General features: G+C 41.3%; 1 protein-coding gene across 1 annotated transcript in view; it reads left to right on the top strand.

The window, feature by feature from the left end:
• The window catches only part of LOC122812865 (adapter molecule crk-like), a 63,486-nt gene that overhangs the window by 808 nt on the left and 44,257 nt on the right, over positions 1-18,421 (top strand). The gene's annotated exons all lie outside the window — the stretch shown is intronic.

Genomic DNA, 18,421 nt, shown 5'->3' with positions numbered 1-18,421 from the left:
GTATAGATAGATTAGTACTAAGCTAACTGCCCTTGTCAGCCATTTTAAGCCTAGCTAATTATCCCTTGTGAGACTTAAACCCTGCACTTTGTGTGTGTGTGTGTGTGTGTGTGTGTGTGTGTGTGTGTGTGTGTGTGTGTGTGTGTGTGTGTGTGTGTGTGTGTACATATTCATGCATGTATATGTGTGGGTGGGGTGGGTTGGTATATGTGCATACATATACGTGTGTATGTCTGCATGGGGGGGTTGCACATGTGTGTGTTTATATTCATACAAAGTCCTGTAACACAAAGCAGTTATCACTGGAAAAGCAGAAAGAGACTCCAGGCTTCAGCTCTGCTGTCTCCCATCTTGGCAGTGAATTGACTTCAGATAGTTTTTTCACAGTAGTGTATACTCACCCTTGAGGGTGTTGTGTCTTCTTGCAGATGTCACCTTTGAGAAACTGGTGCATGACATTCACAGAAACCAGTGTGATGTGTATTGAGGTGTTCAGTCATGCAGTGATGCAGTTTAGACACTGTGCCTGTAGTTCTGTTTCTCTTTATTCTGAAACTTACATTTCTCTCTAACCAAAGAGATGTGAAGCATGAAAGGATGCCAGGCATAGATGACACTTATCAGAAAATAGTTAAATTCATGTATATGATATAACCTTGAGACTACATTGTTCTTGATTCATTTTTGTATTGTTCCCCATTTCTCTAACTGTCTCTGTTCAGATAATTTATCCACCATTCTACATTTGTGCCTTATTATTTTACCTACTAAATTAATGATTATCTACTAGGTTACAGATATAGTTTTGAAACAATGAAATGGTCATTATGTATGTTCAAGAGGACACTTGGACTGTGGAGTAAGGTTTTATGAGAATTTTTTGCTTAGTCAGTGCAGTTAGTAACAGTAATTTATGTTTACTTGCAAATACATCCATGGGTTCTGTCTTGAAAGGTGAGTGGATGCAGTGACACATGCCAACAGCAACTGAAATGTTTTTAAAAACTGAAACTGCAGTAGACCATCCACCAAAACAGAGTATAAATGAATTATAAAATAAAGCATAAAACAAGTTGAATCATAATAAGAGAAATCATACCTGCATAACCTTCTAACGTAATACATTCACATCCTGGGATAAATCAGTACAGCATATGCTTCTCCGGGTCTATATTACATTGTCAAACTCACAGGAGTTCAAACGATGTAATATCGAACTGTTAAGTTCAAAACCCAAAAAGTACAAAAACACAAAAAAATGTACAATTTAAACTTAAACTAATGTGAGGGACTTTGCCCCCACCCCCCTACTTAAATATACCAACTCCGAGATTGCACCACAGTGGAAATAGCAAAGCTGCGAAAACGGCCCACCGATTTTGATATAGGTTCATAGGTTTATACTAGGCTATCTGCCCTAAGGCATTTATAAGCCTAGCCCAAATTTTTGTGGCTTACGCCACCCCTTATATGAAAAAATACTGTGCCCATTAGTTTGTTGTGCCTCTGTCCAGCAGTGACACAGAGATGATTCCCGGGATAAACCTACGATCTCCCATCCACAGGTCTAGATTTCTCTTGAACAGAGTCAGCGAGGTGCTCTGCCTCACATGGACCGGGATTTTATTCCACAGCATAGGGAGTCTCTGAGTGATAAATCTATCCCTCCAGCACGTCCTATTTATATCCGTGCTAAGGTTTAAGTCGCTTGCTCTAGTGGTTTTGGTGGATTTGGATTTTTGAGGTGGAGCATGTCCATTAATTCGGGTTGGACATGGCCTTGTATGTCAGGCACATGTCACCTCTGAGCAGACGGTATGCGACTGAATAGAGCTGGAGTTTCTTCAATCTGGCAGCATATGACAGATTTTGGAGTCCCTTTATCCTTTTGGTGAGGAACTTTGGGGTCTCTCCAATTGCTGCAGATGTCGGGTGAGATACATCCCGAATGGGGCATTGTACTCGATCATTGGTCTGATAAGTGAAGAGTACAGGGAACAATGACCTCACTAGATCTGGATGTGAATCCCTTCATGATCAGGTGGGCAATGTAGAAGGTCTTTCTAACCACTTTAGCAATGTGAGTGTCAAAAGAAAGGCCACTGTCAACCTGGGTCCCCAGGTCCCTGATAACCTCTTCTGTGCTTAGTGGATTGCCACCTATATGGTAGCTTGGGGTTACCTTGTTTTTCCCGAAGGGTATGACTATACATTTTTTGGCGTTTAACTTCAGGCCATGGCTCTGGCACCAGCTATCTGTTTCCGTGAGTCCCTTCTGAAGGATATCCGTGTCCGATGCACTTTCCACTATGGTGCCCAGTTTGCAGTCGTCTGCAAACTTTGTCAGCCAAAGTCCTCCCATGTTGGCCTGTACTTCTGAGAAGTAGATGCCAAACAATAGGGGCCAAGGACCGAGCCCTGTGGGACACCACTTGTGACCGGCTTGGAGTCTGACACAGCGCCAGCAACTCTAACCCTGTGGGTTCTGTCCTTAAGCCAGTTTGCAACCCATCTTGTGACATATGGGTTTACATTTAAGCTGGTAAGTTTTTCTACAATACCCGAGTGGGGTATTGTGTCGAAAGCCTTTGCAAGGTCAAGGTAGGCTGTATGGACTGCCTTTCCTCATCAATGGCCTTGGTGACTGTTTCGAAGAAGTCAACCAAGTTCAAAAGGCATGATCTTCCCTTGACAAAGCCAAACTGGGTCGGGTCCAATGTCTCCAAGTCCCCTATATCTTTGTTTATGAGCTCCATTATGATCCTCTCCATAGCTTTGCAGACTAGACTTGTTAAGCTTATGGGGCGGTAATTACCAGGGTCCATAGAGGCACCGCCTTTGTGGAGTGGGACCACAGTTGCCGTCGCCACTCCTTGGGCACGTATCCTGTGGTAAGGCTGAGATTAAACAGCTGCCTTATGTGCGGGTTTAATTCCTCATTTAGCTCGTGTAGCACACAGCCGGGGACACCATCCGGTCCCATTGATGCTGTGTTTTTAGCTTTAGAGAGAGCAGCTTTCACCTGCGCATTTGAGATGTCCGGGAGGCTACACTCGGCTGGGATAGTTATCTCTCCTTTAGGGGAGAGGGGGTGAAGTTTGCACTGAACCTGTCTGCCAGTATGTTGGCAATGTCTGTGGGTTCAGTGATTTTTGTATCATTTTGGACTAATTCTGAGCATATCTGGGAGTTTCCACCCAGGTTCCTAACATAGCTGAAAAGGCCTTATGATTGTCCTTTGAATCCATGGCAATTTTTCTCTCAAAATTGGCCTTAGTTGATTTTATGAGTGCTCGTATTTTTTACTAATAATGATCAGGGGTGACTTCCCTTTTATGGATTTTGTTCTATCATGTAATAGCTTTCTCCTCTTATTGTAAAGTTTGTTAATGGCTGGGGTCCACCAGACTGGATGTTTGCCCTTTGTGGAAAGAGTCTTGGTTTTATTTGGGCTTGCCTGATCCATGCAGTCCTGGAGGTGTTCATAGAAGGCATTTGTAAGGGCTTCCGCAGCTTGGGTTGTGGTTTCCTCTGGCTCAGGGGCCTTGAAGGATACCACACCAGTCTTGAGTAGTGTGAAGTTTGCTTTAGAGAAGTTCTTCACTATGGTCTTTTTTGTTTGGGGTGGGGGCAAGATGTGGATTTCCAGTGAGATTAGTTTATGATCAGATCTCACCAATGAGGGATATACTTCCGGTGTGGAGCATTTTGTCCCCATGTTTGTGACAATGAGATCTAGTATATTTTCTCCTCTCGTGGGAACAGTGACTAGCTGTTCCATGGCATTTGAATTTATGAACTCCAGGAACCATTGGGCTAGAAAGTTAGGGCTTGAGTAATGTTCCCAGTCCTATATTCAGGTAGTTGAAGTCACCCAATATGATGGTGTTTGGAGATACATTTATACCCTCCAGTGTCTTCAGGAAGGCTGTGTGGGGTTCCTGAGTTTGAGAGGGTGGCCTGTAGCATGCTACAATTTGTAGAGCAGTTTTGCCTATGGTTAGTTGCACCTGGATGGTTTCCGAAGCTATCAGCGTTGCCACCAACCTGGAGGTGTGGGTATCCTTTATGAATATGGATACACCCCCTCCTTTTGTGGTGTGGTCCGGGTTTTGGGGCTGGAACGCATGATATGAGGTAAAACCTAATAGTGCCGGGGTGCTCTCAGGAGCCCTGAACCAGGTTTCAGTTACAGCACAGACATTGATGTTCTCCATACTGAGAAGGGCCTCGAGTGCGTGCATTTTGAGATTTAGACTTCTGGCATTGAGCAGCATTACCCTCAGTTTCTTCCCATTTTTGTTTTCTAGGGTGGTAGGTTTAGAATTTGAGCCTTGCCTAAACCAGGCACTATGGGCGTGCCATGAGCCTTACCCAATATCCCGAATCCCAGGGGTGACAGGTGCTAGCCCTCCCTTGTGATGCTACGTGGCTTGTCAAGCATGTCATCCCAGGCAGACAGACACTGGATCCCCTTTGAATGACACCAGACATTAAGCCAATTGTTAAAGCTGATCATCTTGTCTCTATATTGTGGCATCATTCTTGGTGAAGGAAGGATACTGCTCAGGGTTAGTGTCATACCTGCCTGGGCTACATAATCAGAGAGCTCCTCTATGTCTCTTTTCATGTAGTCCAGGGAGGTACGTCTCAGGTCGTTCACACCAGCATGGACAATGACTGTGTCATATTTGTACGTGCCGTGGAGTGACCCGAGTGCTTGTGTTATGTGGCGGATTCTAGCGCCTGATAGGCAGCTTACTGTGACCCTCTCCTTGTACAGCCTGGTGAGTGGGACGTCAGTGTGTCTGACTATGGAGTCACCTATGACAAGTATGTTTGGTGTTGTATTTGGCCTTAAGGGCTGTGACTGCTTTGCACACTGCTTTTGTGGTTTATGTGTTGCTTGTGGGGTGTCTTGAGGCAGCAGTTGTTTGGGTGTCTGCTTTGGAGGCCTCTGCTGTTTAGGTAAATTTTTACTCAGAGCCTCCGAGTATGTCTTTGTGTGTTTATGTGTTTGATTCAGTGGAGTGGTAGCATTATGTGAGGCTGGTTTTGTGGTGTGTGTAGTTGCCTTCTCCTCCTGTCTGGTCTTGCCAGTCCTGAGTTGAGAGAGCTCAGCCTCCAGTTTGACTAAATAGCTGCATCTCTCACAAGTATTTGTGTTATGTGGGAGGAGGAGAGGGTTGTCTGTGTACATGAGGCAGTTATAACATTGCCTCAAGATTCCCAGATTCACCAGCTGGACCGGAGAGGAGATTGACAACTGACCTTTGGACATGCTAGAATAATATTGGGAAATCCTTAATTGAAAACAAGGGCCAGTGGGGAGTGAGGGTGTAGTGCTTTTAATTTTTAGTGCTGACTTATATAATTGCTTTAGTGAGCAAGTGCCAGGTAACTTGAGTGCAATGTGTTACAAGTAACTAAATGCAAAAACGACAAACAGTAACTTTCTTTCAAGTGAAACAAGGAAGTGTAGTGTGTACCTGTTACAATGTTCAGATTCCTGTGAGTTAACGTTGTAATATAGACCCTGCTTCTCCACATAGTTGCTGCCACTTTCCTCCATAGCACATCCTTTGATGTCTATTCCAGATTCACACTGCAGTACAGTCATCGTTATCCCAGGTACACACTGCAGTACAGACATTCTTATCCCAGGCACACACTACAGTACAGTCATCATTATCCCAGGAACACACTACAGTACAGTCATCATTATCCAAGCTACACACTGTGGTACAAACGTTATCTCAGGTACACACTACAGTACAGACATCATTATCCTAGGTTCACACTGCAGTACAGACATCCAGTTACACATTACAGTACAGTCATCATTATCCAAGGTACAGACTACAGCACAGTCATCATTATCCCAGGAACACACTACAGTACAGATATCATTATCCCAGGTACACACTACAATACAAACATAGTTATCCCAAGTACACACTACAATACAGTAATCATTATCCCAAGCACACGCTACAGTACAGACATTGTTGTCCCAGGTACACACTACAGTACAGTCATCATTAATCCAGGTACACACTAGAGTACAGTCATCGTTATCCCAGGCACACACTACAGTACAGTCATCATTAATCCAGGTGCACACTACAGTGCAGTCATTGTTATCCCAGGCACACACTACAGTACAGACATCATTATCCAAGGTACACACTGCAGTACAGACATTCTTATCTCAGGTACACACTACAGTACAGTCATCATTATCCCAGGTACACACTACAGTGCAGATATAGTTATCCCAGGTACACACTGCAATACAAACATTGTTATCCCAAGTACACACTACAATATAGTCATCATTATCCCTGGCACACACCACAGTACAGTCATCATTATCCCAGGCACACACTACAGTACAGTCATCATTATCCCAGGTACACACTTATCCAAGGTACACACTGCAGTACAGACATTCTTATCTCAGGTAACACACTACAGTACAGTCATCATTATCCCAGGTACACACTACAGTGCAGATATAGTTATCCCAGGTACACACTGCAATACAAACATTGTTATCCCAAGTACACACTACAATATAGTCATCATTATCCCTGGCACACACCACAGTACAGTCATCATTATCCCAGGCACACACTACAGTACAGTCATCATTATCCCAGGTACACACTTCAGTACAGACATCGTTAACCAATGTACACACTGCAGTACAAACATCATTATCTCAGGTACACACACTACAGTACAGTCACCATTACAGTACAGTCATTATCCCAGGTACACAGTTCAGTACAATCATTGTTATCCCAGGTGCACACTACAGTACAGTCATCATTATCCCAGGTACACACTACAGTGCAGACATCGCTATCCCAGGTACATGTTACAGTACAGTCATCATTATCCCAGGTACACACTACAGTACAGTCATCACTTATCCCATGTACACACTACAGTACAGACATCATTATCCCAGGTGCACACTACAGTACAGTGATCATTATCCTAGGTACACACTGCAGTACAGTCATCTTTATCGCAGGTACACACTACAATATAAACATCGTTCTCTAAGGTACAACACACTACAGTACAGTCATTGTTATCCCAGGTACACGGTACAATACAAACGTCATCTCAGGTACACACCACAGTACAGTCATCATTATCCCAGGTGCACACTATAGTACAGTCATCATCATCCTAGGTACACGCTATGGTACAGATATTGTTATCCCATGTACACACTACAGTACAGTCATTGTTATCCCAGGTACAGACTACAGTACAGTTATTGTTACCCCAGGTACACACTTCAGTACAGTCATCATTATCCCAGGTACACACTATAATTCAGTCATTGTTATCCCAGGTGCACACTACAGTTCAGTCATTGTTATCCCACTCTAAAAGTATCACATTAGTAAGAGACTGGTGCATTCAAACTAACAAGTCCATAGCCTTCTACCAACTTCACCTGAATAATTGTACACATGCAGTTTTGTGTACATGCTCTCTCAGCTTTCACCTGCCTATTCATGCTGCTTGTCTGTGTTCGATATCATTTAGCACTTGTAGTCTGCAGTTTATGTTTCAGGGTTTGGAGAGATACTTTATCATGATTTGCCCATTATCATGTGTGCAACACTTGAATACCCTGTGCTATTCTTCCCCAAAAGCGATATTGGCATCTTTGTGTTAATTCAGATATTAGTCATGCAACAGCTTGCTAGGCCTCCTTCATACATTATTATCCGTTATAACTGGGAATGTTGGCTATACACTGAAAGAGCGTACTGTAGCACAATTTATTAAAACCGAAGTGCTGGTTTTGGCTGATTTCTTTGTATTCCTTTCTCTCTCTCTTTCCTAAAACTTTAGCTATGATTTCTTTTTTAAACCTGAAGCTTGTGTGTTTCTTGGATCCTTCAGAAATTTAATTCCATTTTCAAACTCTTTCATCTTTGGCTTAGAAGTGAAATGTATCGCCTTCTCAGTCCTTCAGTTGTGGCTTGGTTATCTGTTTTTATTCTGATATGAACACTATTGACTTATTTCCTCATTTTGCTGTTTTGTTTAGTGTACAGTAAGGTAAAGTCAGAATACTGAATCCCTTGAAATATGAATAAACATCCAGCAGCTTGCCTCAGTGCCCATGACAAAACAGATGTTACACCCATCTTCCTTTGTTACCTGTCATGTTGCACTCCCTGGAGCCTTGGCCCATGATATGACAATGCCTTGTGCTGCTGTCAATGTATACGGTGCAGCTTCATCTAATGGTGCAGTTATATTATTTTGCCACTTTTCATTTTCATCATGTCTCTCCTTCACTTGACTGTACACAATATATTTTTGGGTACGATTCTCGTTAGCCATGTAAGACAAGTTCCAGGATTAGGCCTGGTGTGACCCATCCTAAGAAAAACTTGACTATACAGCCCCAACAGATGACACTTGCACTTGCTTGTCCTGAATTCAGCAATAATATGGCATGATGATATATGCAAAAAAGTAAAAATCAAGAGGTAATATGATGTTTTTTGCGCTAACCATTTTTAATAGGGTCGTGATAGATTTTTGTCCAGGGATATTCCACTCGCATACAAAACAGGAGTGGTACAATCTAATTCTGAGTAATCCAGATTTTGGCAGTGGGTAGAATACCCAGAGCCTTTTAGAATGCAAAGGCAGCATGTTGGCTCAGTGTTAAGGTCTTAGATTCACCATTCAAGTGTTTGAGTTCATCCTGACTTCTGGTTACTGTTTGTGTGGAACGTGCATGTTCTGACTCCATTAGTGTGAGTTTTCCCTTTTACACACACACACACACACACAATATATATATATATATATATATATATATATATATATATATATATATATATATATGTGTGTGTGTGTGTGTGTGTGCTCCCTCCTCTGCAGGACTAATGTTACTACTTAATTCCTGGGTGTGTGAACATGGAATTATATATAGTGGCATTTGCCCTTGTGGCTCAGGTTCTAATCCACTTACCCCATTAATAAATCTTAGATAGGTAGATAGACAGCTAGATAAAGACATTAACAGAAAAGCTAAATAATGAAATACTTTGTGCTGCATGTTGTTGGCAGAGGAAGCAATTCATTCTGGAATGCAGGCATCCTAGATTCCATCCCAAGGGCAGAGGGAACAGGGCAGCTTCATACTGTAGGGAAGGAAGGGAAATTCTATAAAAAGGCGTACTGATGCACTTATCATTTATTTATTTATCAACATTTGATTACCAGGAAAGTCTGATTGGTTAGGAGCCCATTTTTAGTGGAGGCCTGGGAGAAAATATCCAAGTATTACAAAACATTGTAAGAGTAATAGTTTTATAGACATCAAAAATAATTCAAAAAACAAATACAGTTTAAATACATATACCAAATTAGATATGAAAACATTGGTTAAGAGTAGATACAAATTATATAACGATTTAACAGTTAGAGAAATGTTAGCTTGTTTATAAAGAAAGTAAAGGTAAGTTCGTATAACACAAACAGAAACTGCACATTTAAGTGAGAGAAAAGCAGGTTTATAGTGTATTTAGAGAGAAAGTTAGGTTACAGAAATTGATAGAAGTGCGGAAGTGAGTAAAGAAGGGAGAGAAAGGAAATGTAAGGTATGAATAGGCATTTGTTCACATTTAAGGATATAGTTTATCCTGGTGTTGAGCAAGAACAGAGCCAGCTTTTGACTAGAAAGTCTTTCAGAATGGTTTTGAAGGCTGGGAGGGAGGATATTGACTTGATGGCTAGAGTTAAGGAGTTCCAGACCTTAACAACATGGTAAGAATACAGACAACGCCCAGCAGATCTGCCAGGTAAGTTGACAGAGAGGAGTTTTTAGTGACTGGATCGTAATGACCCACTAGGAACATAGTTGTGTAGAATGTTATTGGTGCTGGACAAGCAGATGTATTACAGATAGTTTTATAGGTGGTAAGAAGCTGTGTATGTGTTAGTTGATAGGGTAGTTCTAACCAATTTAGGCATTTTAATGCCATACCATGATGGGTTCTGAAAGGGCTATTTGCTGCAAAGTTAGCAAGTTTGTTAATAGCATTGCTCAAGTTTTGATTTTTGCGATGCCTGAAGATTAGTAAGCATAGGAACATCATAAAGAAGTCTGGGGAGGAGATAAGTAGTGGTAAGTGTAGCTTTAGTTGTGTCGGTGAGAAAGTTTTTGGCTCTCTAAAACATTCCTCATTTTTGATGAGTTTTTCTTATGCAGTTTTGTATATGCAAATCAAATTTAAAATTATCAAGTGTCATCCCTAATAATGTACTATGAGAAGTGACTTCAATGGTTGTATTATCAAGAGAGAGGACTTTAAATTTTGTTGGGGAAAAAGTAGTAGTTGTTCTTTTTAGGGTTGAGCATATGTTGTGAGTTACAAAGCCATGTTTCAGTTGCTGTTAAAGCTTCCTGAGTAAAGTTTTGGAGGTGTGCCATGTTGTCAGATGTGCAAATGAGTATGGAGTCATCTGCATACTGTATCAGGGAGGCCTATTTTGTGGATGTGTGCAGGGTGTTGGTGAGAATGTTAAAGAGGAGGAGACCAAGGAAAGAGCCTTGTGGTACACAGGTTGTGACTGGGGGGTAAGGACAGAGCATGGAGTGCCATTTTACTGACTGATAGGCAGCTTTTGAACCACAGAAGGGTGGGCTGAGAGAGACCTAATGAGGATATTAGAAGTAGAAGTTTGCTGTGACAAACTGTTTCAAAGACTTTAGACAAGTCTAGAAATAAGGAGGGGAATAGTTTGCCATTATCTCCAGCTTTACTGACAATATATATGTATGTTAGAAATGCAATGTTAGTACTATGTGAAGGAAGGAAGCCATATTGAGTAGAGGACAGAAGTTCTTCCTGCAGGAGATAGTTTAGCCATTATTTTTGAATACATTTTTCAAGTATTTTGGAAAGGGAAGGATAAGCTTGCTACAGGTCTGAAGTTAGTAATGCCTGTTGAATTTCCTCCTGTGTACAGAGGGATAATCTGTGACTTTTTCTAGAGAGAGGGAAATTGGGATTTCTGGACTGACCTATTCATAAATATTGAGACAGGGTAGGCAATGCTATCAGCTGCTATTTTAAGGTATTCACTTGGAAGGTTATCAGTTGAAGTAGAGCATGGTTTGAGTTGGTTTAAGAGTAGTTTTATATAGGATGTGGGCACAGGTTTGAAAGTAGATGTGGTGATATGTGGCTACTGGGCAGGGTTGTGATTAGATGTTGGGGAATCCTTGGTTAGAGATGCTATACTGTCTATGAAATAAGAGTTGAATTGTATTGCAGTTTCAAGTGATTAGTTATTAAGAAAGGGATTAGGGTTGAATTTATGGCCGGGATGCAAGATTTGTTTAAAGGCTGTCCAGAATTTTTTAAGGATGAATTTAGAAAATAATTGAGAAAAACTTCATGTTAATGTGTACTTTTGAATATAGTAGCATGAAGAAGTGAAATGGATCCTGATAATATCCCTGGATACCTGCTAAGAAACATTAAATCCCATCTAGTAACCCTCCTAGCACTCATTAATCTAACAGTTACATCCCTGAGGCCTGGAGAACAGCTGTTGTGATGCCCTTGCATAAAAGTTGCCCCTTTACTGATACAGGGATTTACAGACCTATTAGCCAAAGCTGTTATCTGTAAGGTTATGGAATGTATCATAGCAAAACTAATAAACAATGATATAGGTGACCTACTATACCAGGATATACATTTGTTTGGGTTTGTTAAAGATAGTTCAAGCCTGCTTTACCTGGTTGAGTTTTTTGAAAGGATTATTAAGGCCAACGATTAAGGACATACAGTCTATGCTGTCTACCTGGACCTCGCATGGACTTTGACACTAATTCCTATGCTGGCATTATTGACAATCTCTCCCAACCTCCTACATAGCTTGCTGAATGAGTAACTGGCTAACATAGCCCATGCCGTTAATGGTGTGGGTGATTGCTTGAGGCAGAAAAGTATCACAAGTTGTTTACTACAGGGATCTGTACTGGACCCCCTTCTATTTGGTATATATCTCTCTGGTATGAAAGCTGATAATGAGCAATGGCTACCACAATTTGCTGATGATTGCACACTGATTATAGTTATCAAATCTCATTCAGATACTTTAATTTGCCAGCAAGGGCTAGACCAACCAAATGCCTGGTGTGTTACTCATAGGCCTACCCTCAATGCCAAGAAATGCAGCATTATATCGTTTAGAAGTGTAGCATTACTTTCTCTTATCATGTAGGTAACTTTCCACTTTAATCAGACACAATTACCAAGAACTTGGGTACCTTTGTTTGGAGACACTCTCTTTAGGCCACCATGTCTCTGTGATGGTTAGAAAATCCTTCTGCCTTGCACAATTTATACTTTGTGGTATCTTATCAAGGTCCAGAGAAGTCCTACTTTAGTCATCTTTTATTAGGACCATCATTAAATATAATGCACCCTTCAGCATGTACCTTGGTACACTCCTAAACCTGCTTGAGAGACTTCAACATTCTTCTTTCAGCTCTTCCCGGTTAGGGGTCACCACAGTGGATCACCTGTCCGCTCATGATTGGCAGTGGAGTTTTACAGTGTCGAGTTGCCAGCCCAGTGCCCAACCTTCCACAGGAGGCACACACATGCACACACTCACAACTAGTGCCAATTTAGAGTATCCAATCCACCTACAGCATGTCTTTGGGTTGTGGGAGGAAACCAGAGCAAACCCACGCAACCACAAGGAGGACATGCAAACTCCACACAGAAGGCACCCCAGCCGAGGATCGAACCGGAGAACCTCTTGTTGTGAGGTGGCAATGCTAACAGCTGCACCACAACATTACCTCCCCAAAAATATATCAGGCCTCAGTTCTTAGCAGCTACTCTGACAGACTAAAATCCCTGTCCAGTATACTGAGCCAGACAGGTTATATGTCGCAATATTCATCAACATTTGCATGTGAGGACATCAGACCATATGACATATACTCTGAATTTTGGCACACTCTCCCTTAAAGCTATGCATATATACTGAAAGCCTTAAAGGCAGTAACAGTGAGGTTAAAGCAACAGAAAGTTGAAACAACAGTGTTTAGAAGAGGAGGAAAAATAGGTAATATAACAAGGCTCCTTGAAAGAATTTGGTTGACCTTTAAATCATTCTGTCATGAGTTATACACAAAATAATTTAACTTAGATGCTTATCCTAACACTATTGAATATTTTTAGATCAGCAGTGTGTTCTGCATTTCAACATGGACCAAGCAGAAGATTTAATGCAGTATTTTTCCATCAAAGAGTCTAAAATGCAGGCACAGTAGGAATCCATGGGCTCAGGTAACCTACCCAAAGAAGAATGGAATTTTGGAAGGGACTTTGTTGGTAAAGACCAGGATTTGTCTTATGAATGGGGTTAACATGAATGAGTTATTCCTGAATGCTGGAGGGAGGCTATCAAAGCTGTTATACTTAATGTAGAAAGGATGCAGGAGATCAAAACAGAGGAAGCTTCTTCCACAAAGAGACCAGTTACCATTGAAGTCCCCCAGGGTTCGGGGCTGAGACTTCTCCTGTTTGGCATCTACATCTGAGAAGTACACATCAGTATCAAAGGGCTCTGGCTGACTAGGTTTGCAGATAACAGCAAATTAGGATCACTGAATCTCCAAATGACGTAGCCATCCTGCAGGAAAGTTTGTCCCTCTGAAATAACTGGTGCATAAACATGGACTGAAACTAAATGACAAAAAATGCATTATTGTATCCTTTAAGAGGTCTTCTACCCCAGAGAACTACCACATTGACAATATGCCCCTCAGTGTTGACCCATTTGTCCATAATTTGGGAACTTGTGTGGACAGTGATTTAATTTTTGACCAACATGTGTCCCTGTCATAAGAAAGTCCTTCTTCATTGTGCAGGTTATATAAAAGGAATTACATTTAGATATAGAAATGTCATTGTGCCCCTTTACTCAGCCCTCATTAGGCCAGTCATTGAGTAACATGCCCCCTGTACATACCTCACAACCTATTAGGGCAAAAAATCTGGACAAAGCCTAAAATAATGGTGGGATAAAGGCCCATAAATTGGGGCATATTTTAAATATTGTTTTTATAAACATACAAAGTTACTAGAATAACAGGGTTTGTGTTAGCATTTATTTTTGAAAGATATGAAGTCTGAAACTCAAATGTATGTCATTATTTAGTGACTTCAGTTCTCGGTTATTTGTCAGAAAACCACGCATTTTATGAGGAATAGATCAAAGATTTTAAGCAAAATCTGGAGATTCTGCAAAAATCTGGACAGTTAAGAGGTATACAACTGTGGCATGTATCTGTCCAGACACATGCAACAATTAGAATGCCCACAGAAATACCTTATTAAAAGGATACAGGGCCTAAAAATGTGTCCTGCATGGGCTACCACAAAGCCCTATCACTTTACATGGTATCCTACAGACTGCTAACAGGTGCTGATTGAGGTTTCTTTTTGGGGGATAAACTCTTGGCTAGACTTGTAAGGGCCCCAGAGCCATTAACCTAGTAATCTCCTATGATCTGTGTCTGGCACAAAGTGTATCCTCTGATCCAATACTGATGGAACTACTGCACATTAGTAAGTCAAATGGCATCAGAAATACTTGGTGCATGGATCTAAACCTCTTCTACAACATCAATAGAATGGTTTAGAGGGAAAAGGATACCTTGCAGAGGATACCACTGTTCTGGAATCGACTCCCCATCTGTGTAAAACTAAGCTAATCCCTATCTAATGAGTAATAGAAAATTTCCCCAGAACTGTCCTCTGTACTACCAACAGAGACAGCTCCTAAATGCATTATCCCATGCATGGGTCCTCGCAAATTATTTATGGTATTATCCCATAGTCTCACTAGGGGTAATATATATTTATCGACCATAGGATGAGTAAAGCCAATCTAACACCACACAGGATAGGTTAATTCAAGCCCAAAAAGGAAAATTGCCTAGGCTTAAAATGACCCACAAGGGCAGCTAGTCTAGTAATTACCTATCAACCTAAAAGAAGAGAAGGACACTATGTTGGGATCCTCCTTCTACAAACTCATCAGTATTAAAACATACTTATAAAACATGTCTGACATTTCTTGCCATGTGGCTGGTCAAGATTATTCCCAAATGGATTAGTGCAGGAAAGTGGGTGGTCAAAATTATTTCCAAACAAACTGGTATGGATCAGTGCAGGTATGTGGGTGGTCAAGATTATTTCCAAATTAATTGATATGTATCAGTGCAGGTTTGTGTGTGGAAAGCAGACTTTTGATAACAATGGCTAAAGAGCATTATTGATTATTCAATATGGCCAGGAAAGTGGGAAGATGCAAACACTTTTGAGCCTTGATACAGAAAGCACTTTGTTAGGGTTGAGTGTTTTTTTTTGCTTCTGGAAGGATTAGGTATTCGGTTTATACAGAATATTTACACATTGCTTCATCAGCAAGGGTCAACATTTCAGCAACACCATCTGACTATTTTTATTAATCAAGGGCACTAGGCAAAGTTGCCTGCTTTCTCTGCTGTTTGCAATATATATTGTGTTTTTACAACCAGGATGAGACAGAAATAGGTCCTTAAAGGATCAGTGTCTACCTCAGTTAATAAATCTAAATAAATAAACAAATGTGCTATTGAACCACTGGCTGTATTGATTTGCCAGCCAAATATATAGTGTTATAATTGGAGAGGATTGCAAGTTAAAATATCCATATCTGTAGGTGATAAAAGCCTTTAGACACACAGTGGGATTTGGTAGCTTATTTGGAATATTGCAAACTTTGCAAAATTTCAGGGTTTAATATAAACCTTTCCAAGCCGTGGAACAGTATTAAGTGCAGTCCTCCTAAAATGTTGTAGTAAGAGTATTCCATATCCACAGGAGCATACTCAGTTAAACAATTTTGGACTATTTAGAAATTGATCAATACAGAATATGAAATCCTTGCCCAAAAATGAAGGAAATTTTTTTATCTGTGGCAAATAATAATTCTGGACATGGACCAAAGGGCCTGCAAATATTTGTACTGCCACAGCATCTATATTTATATTTAAGTCAAGCTTTTTCACTCATTACAGCCAGGTGACACCTGTAGGTGTTTTTGCAGTTACATCCTATTGCTTCTTCATATTTGCATTAATAATTTTAAAGCCATGCTATGTACATAGTATTAAAATGTTTCGTCTTAAAGCTTACACAATGACAAACACAATTGTGTTGATATTTGACCTCTGTCTAGTGCAGATAAAGAGATATTAGTTGCTGTTCATATAATAAATTGCACCTATTTTGCTATTATGTCCCCATCCAGTGCAGATGGGGCAGAGTTATATTAATAGGAAGGGTCACCACTCCTTATACTTTCAACTGGTCTGTAATGTCCTGGGCATTATGTAGAAAGTGTCCCTGCACCAGTCAGGCATTTCACATGATTCAGACATTTACCTCACGTCCAGCCTTCACCAGTCAGTCCTGAAAGGGGACTTCCCACAAGGTCACCTGTCTTGAAGGTCCACATGCAAGTCAAACAGAATAAGTAAGGCTGTGGATACAGCCACGTTGTATGTTAGGAGTAGTCTATGTATAATGCTGTGATATGCATGTTGCAAATGATACAGGGTATACCCTGGAGCCATGGCTGATAACCACATTCACGACAAATATTGTGGAATATTTACACCGCTGAAGGTTAGATTCTGGTGTTTACACACCACCAGTAACACACTGCAGTATAGTCTTGAGATATGCAGCAAAATATGTGTGCAGTGCAAGATAGCATGATCCTGTGAGGACAGGTAGCACAGTCAAATATCACAACAGGACATGCCTTACATAATGCAGCAGCAGGACTGGGGCAGTAAAGAGAAAAAGGGGGAAATTAATGCAGCAGATGAACTGCAGCTAAAGCAGAAATAGGTGCAGTGCATTGCAGTAGCAGCAAAGCTTTGACATCTGGCCCACAGTTAGGGGACATGACACAGAAAACAAAGAATAACATGATGCATGTTGTTGTTCCAAACTCAGGCTATGCAGGACAATGTATGGTCTGACCACATTGCACATCAACAAACCAGGGGATGGGCAGGTAGAGCCATAATCCGCTACACAAGTGTGGGGAAGGGGTACAAAAATGCTTGATTGCAATAGTACAATGTAGGGTATCATCATGGTTTGTGAGGTCCTCAGTCTCATAGTTTGGGTAACTGTGGAGTGTCACTGACCTTATCCTCTAGTGATAAGGGTGGGATGCCACTACATGGCTATCATTAGCATGCATCAGACTGACTAGCCAAGTCAGGGATGGATCCATCCTGTAGCAGGGATGGGGTGAGCTATGAGAACCTGCTGGAGTACCCTGAAGAAGCATCCCATGAGTAGACACATGACCAGGGTGCCAGCTTGTAAAATTAATTGCGTCTGTGCAGGCCTTTGATATGGAACCATCCTGTACATGTCCAGCACATGTCTACATCCTCCCCACAACCATAGACTGAACCACTGAGGAGGCAGACTGGATATGACAGTCAGAAAACAAGATGTTCCTATATTTCCTGCACAGGTATGTTAAGGAGCATCTGCTGGAGCTCTATGAGTGCCTCTTTAATGGGTCATTACCTGGTTTTACCTGGTGCATCACCTATACAGGTGAAAATGTAAGCATCAGTACATTGACCTAAAGGAGTGCCCACATGACATGCTCCGGTTAAAGATACACATGCAGTGCTATTTTTTATGTGCATTAATCTCTTGCTGCTTCAGTCCTGTCCACCTATACTTAATAGTGCTTCAGTTGTTTTCCATTTGCTAAGTAGCATCACTTATACATAGCTTGCTGCTAGAGAAGACAGGAGTGGTTCTTCAGCCATATGGAGTGTGTACCTGTTGGGTAGCATTCCAGGGTACAACTGCAGTGGTGTACATGTCATATGTGTGTGTCTTGTTGGTTTGTTCCCATTGTGTCTTCTGTATGGGGTATGTGGGTGTTGGGTAGCATTCCAGGGTACAACTGCTGAAGTGTGCATGTCATATGTGTGTGTCTTATTGGTCTGTTCCCATTGTGTCTCCCATATGAGATATATAAGTGTTGGGTAACATTGCAGGGTACAGCTGCTGTGGTGTACATGTCATCACATGTGTGTGTCTTATTGGTCTGTTCCCATTATGTCTCCCATAAACAGGACCAGTTGTGGCAGTTAAGGAGGTGCTGCTAGGTTCACTTCAGTCACTGTCAGCCTATAGCTGACACTAGGTCACTGGTACCCTCTGAGACTGTCTCTGAGGAGGAGGGGTTGAAGACTCCTGTGCTGCTGGTGGACATCAGTAGCTGTAGAGAACGGTGGTTGCTGAGATGT

The sequence above is a fragment of the Protopterus annectens genome, chromosome 10.part0 (assembly GCF_019279795.1).
Source record: "Protopterus annectens isolate FY-2018-M chromosome 10.part0, PAN1.0, whole genome shotgun sequence".
NCBI classification, from domain to species: domain Eukaryota; kingdom Metazoa; phylum Chordata; order Ceratodontiformes; family Protopteridae; genus Protopterus; species Protopterus annectens.
This window is presented reverse-complemented; position numbering and strand designations above follow the sequence as displayed.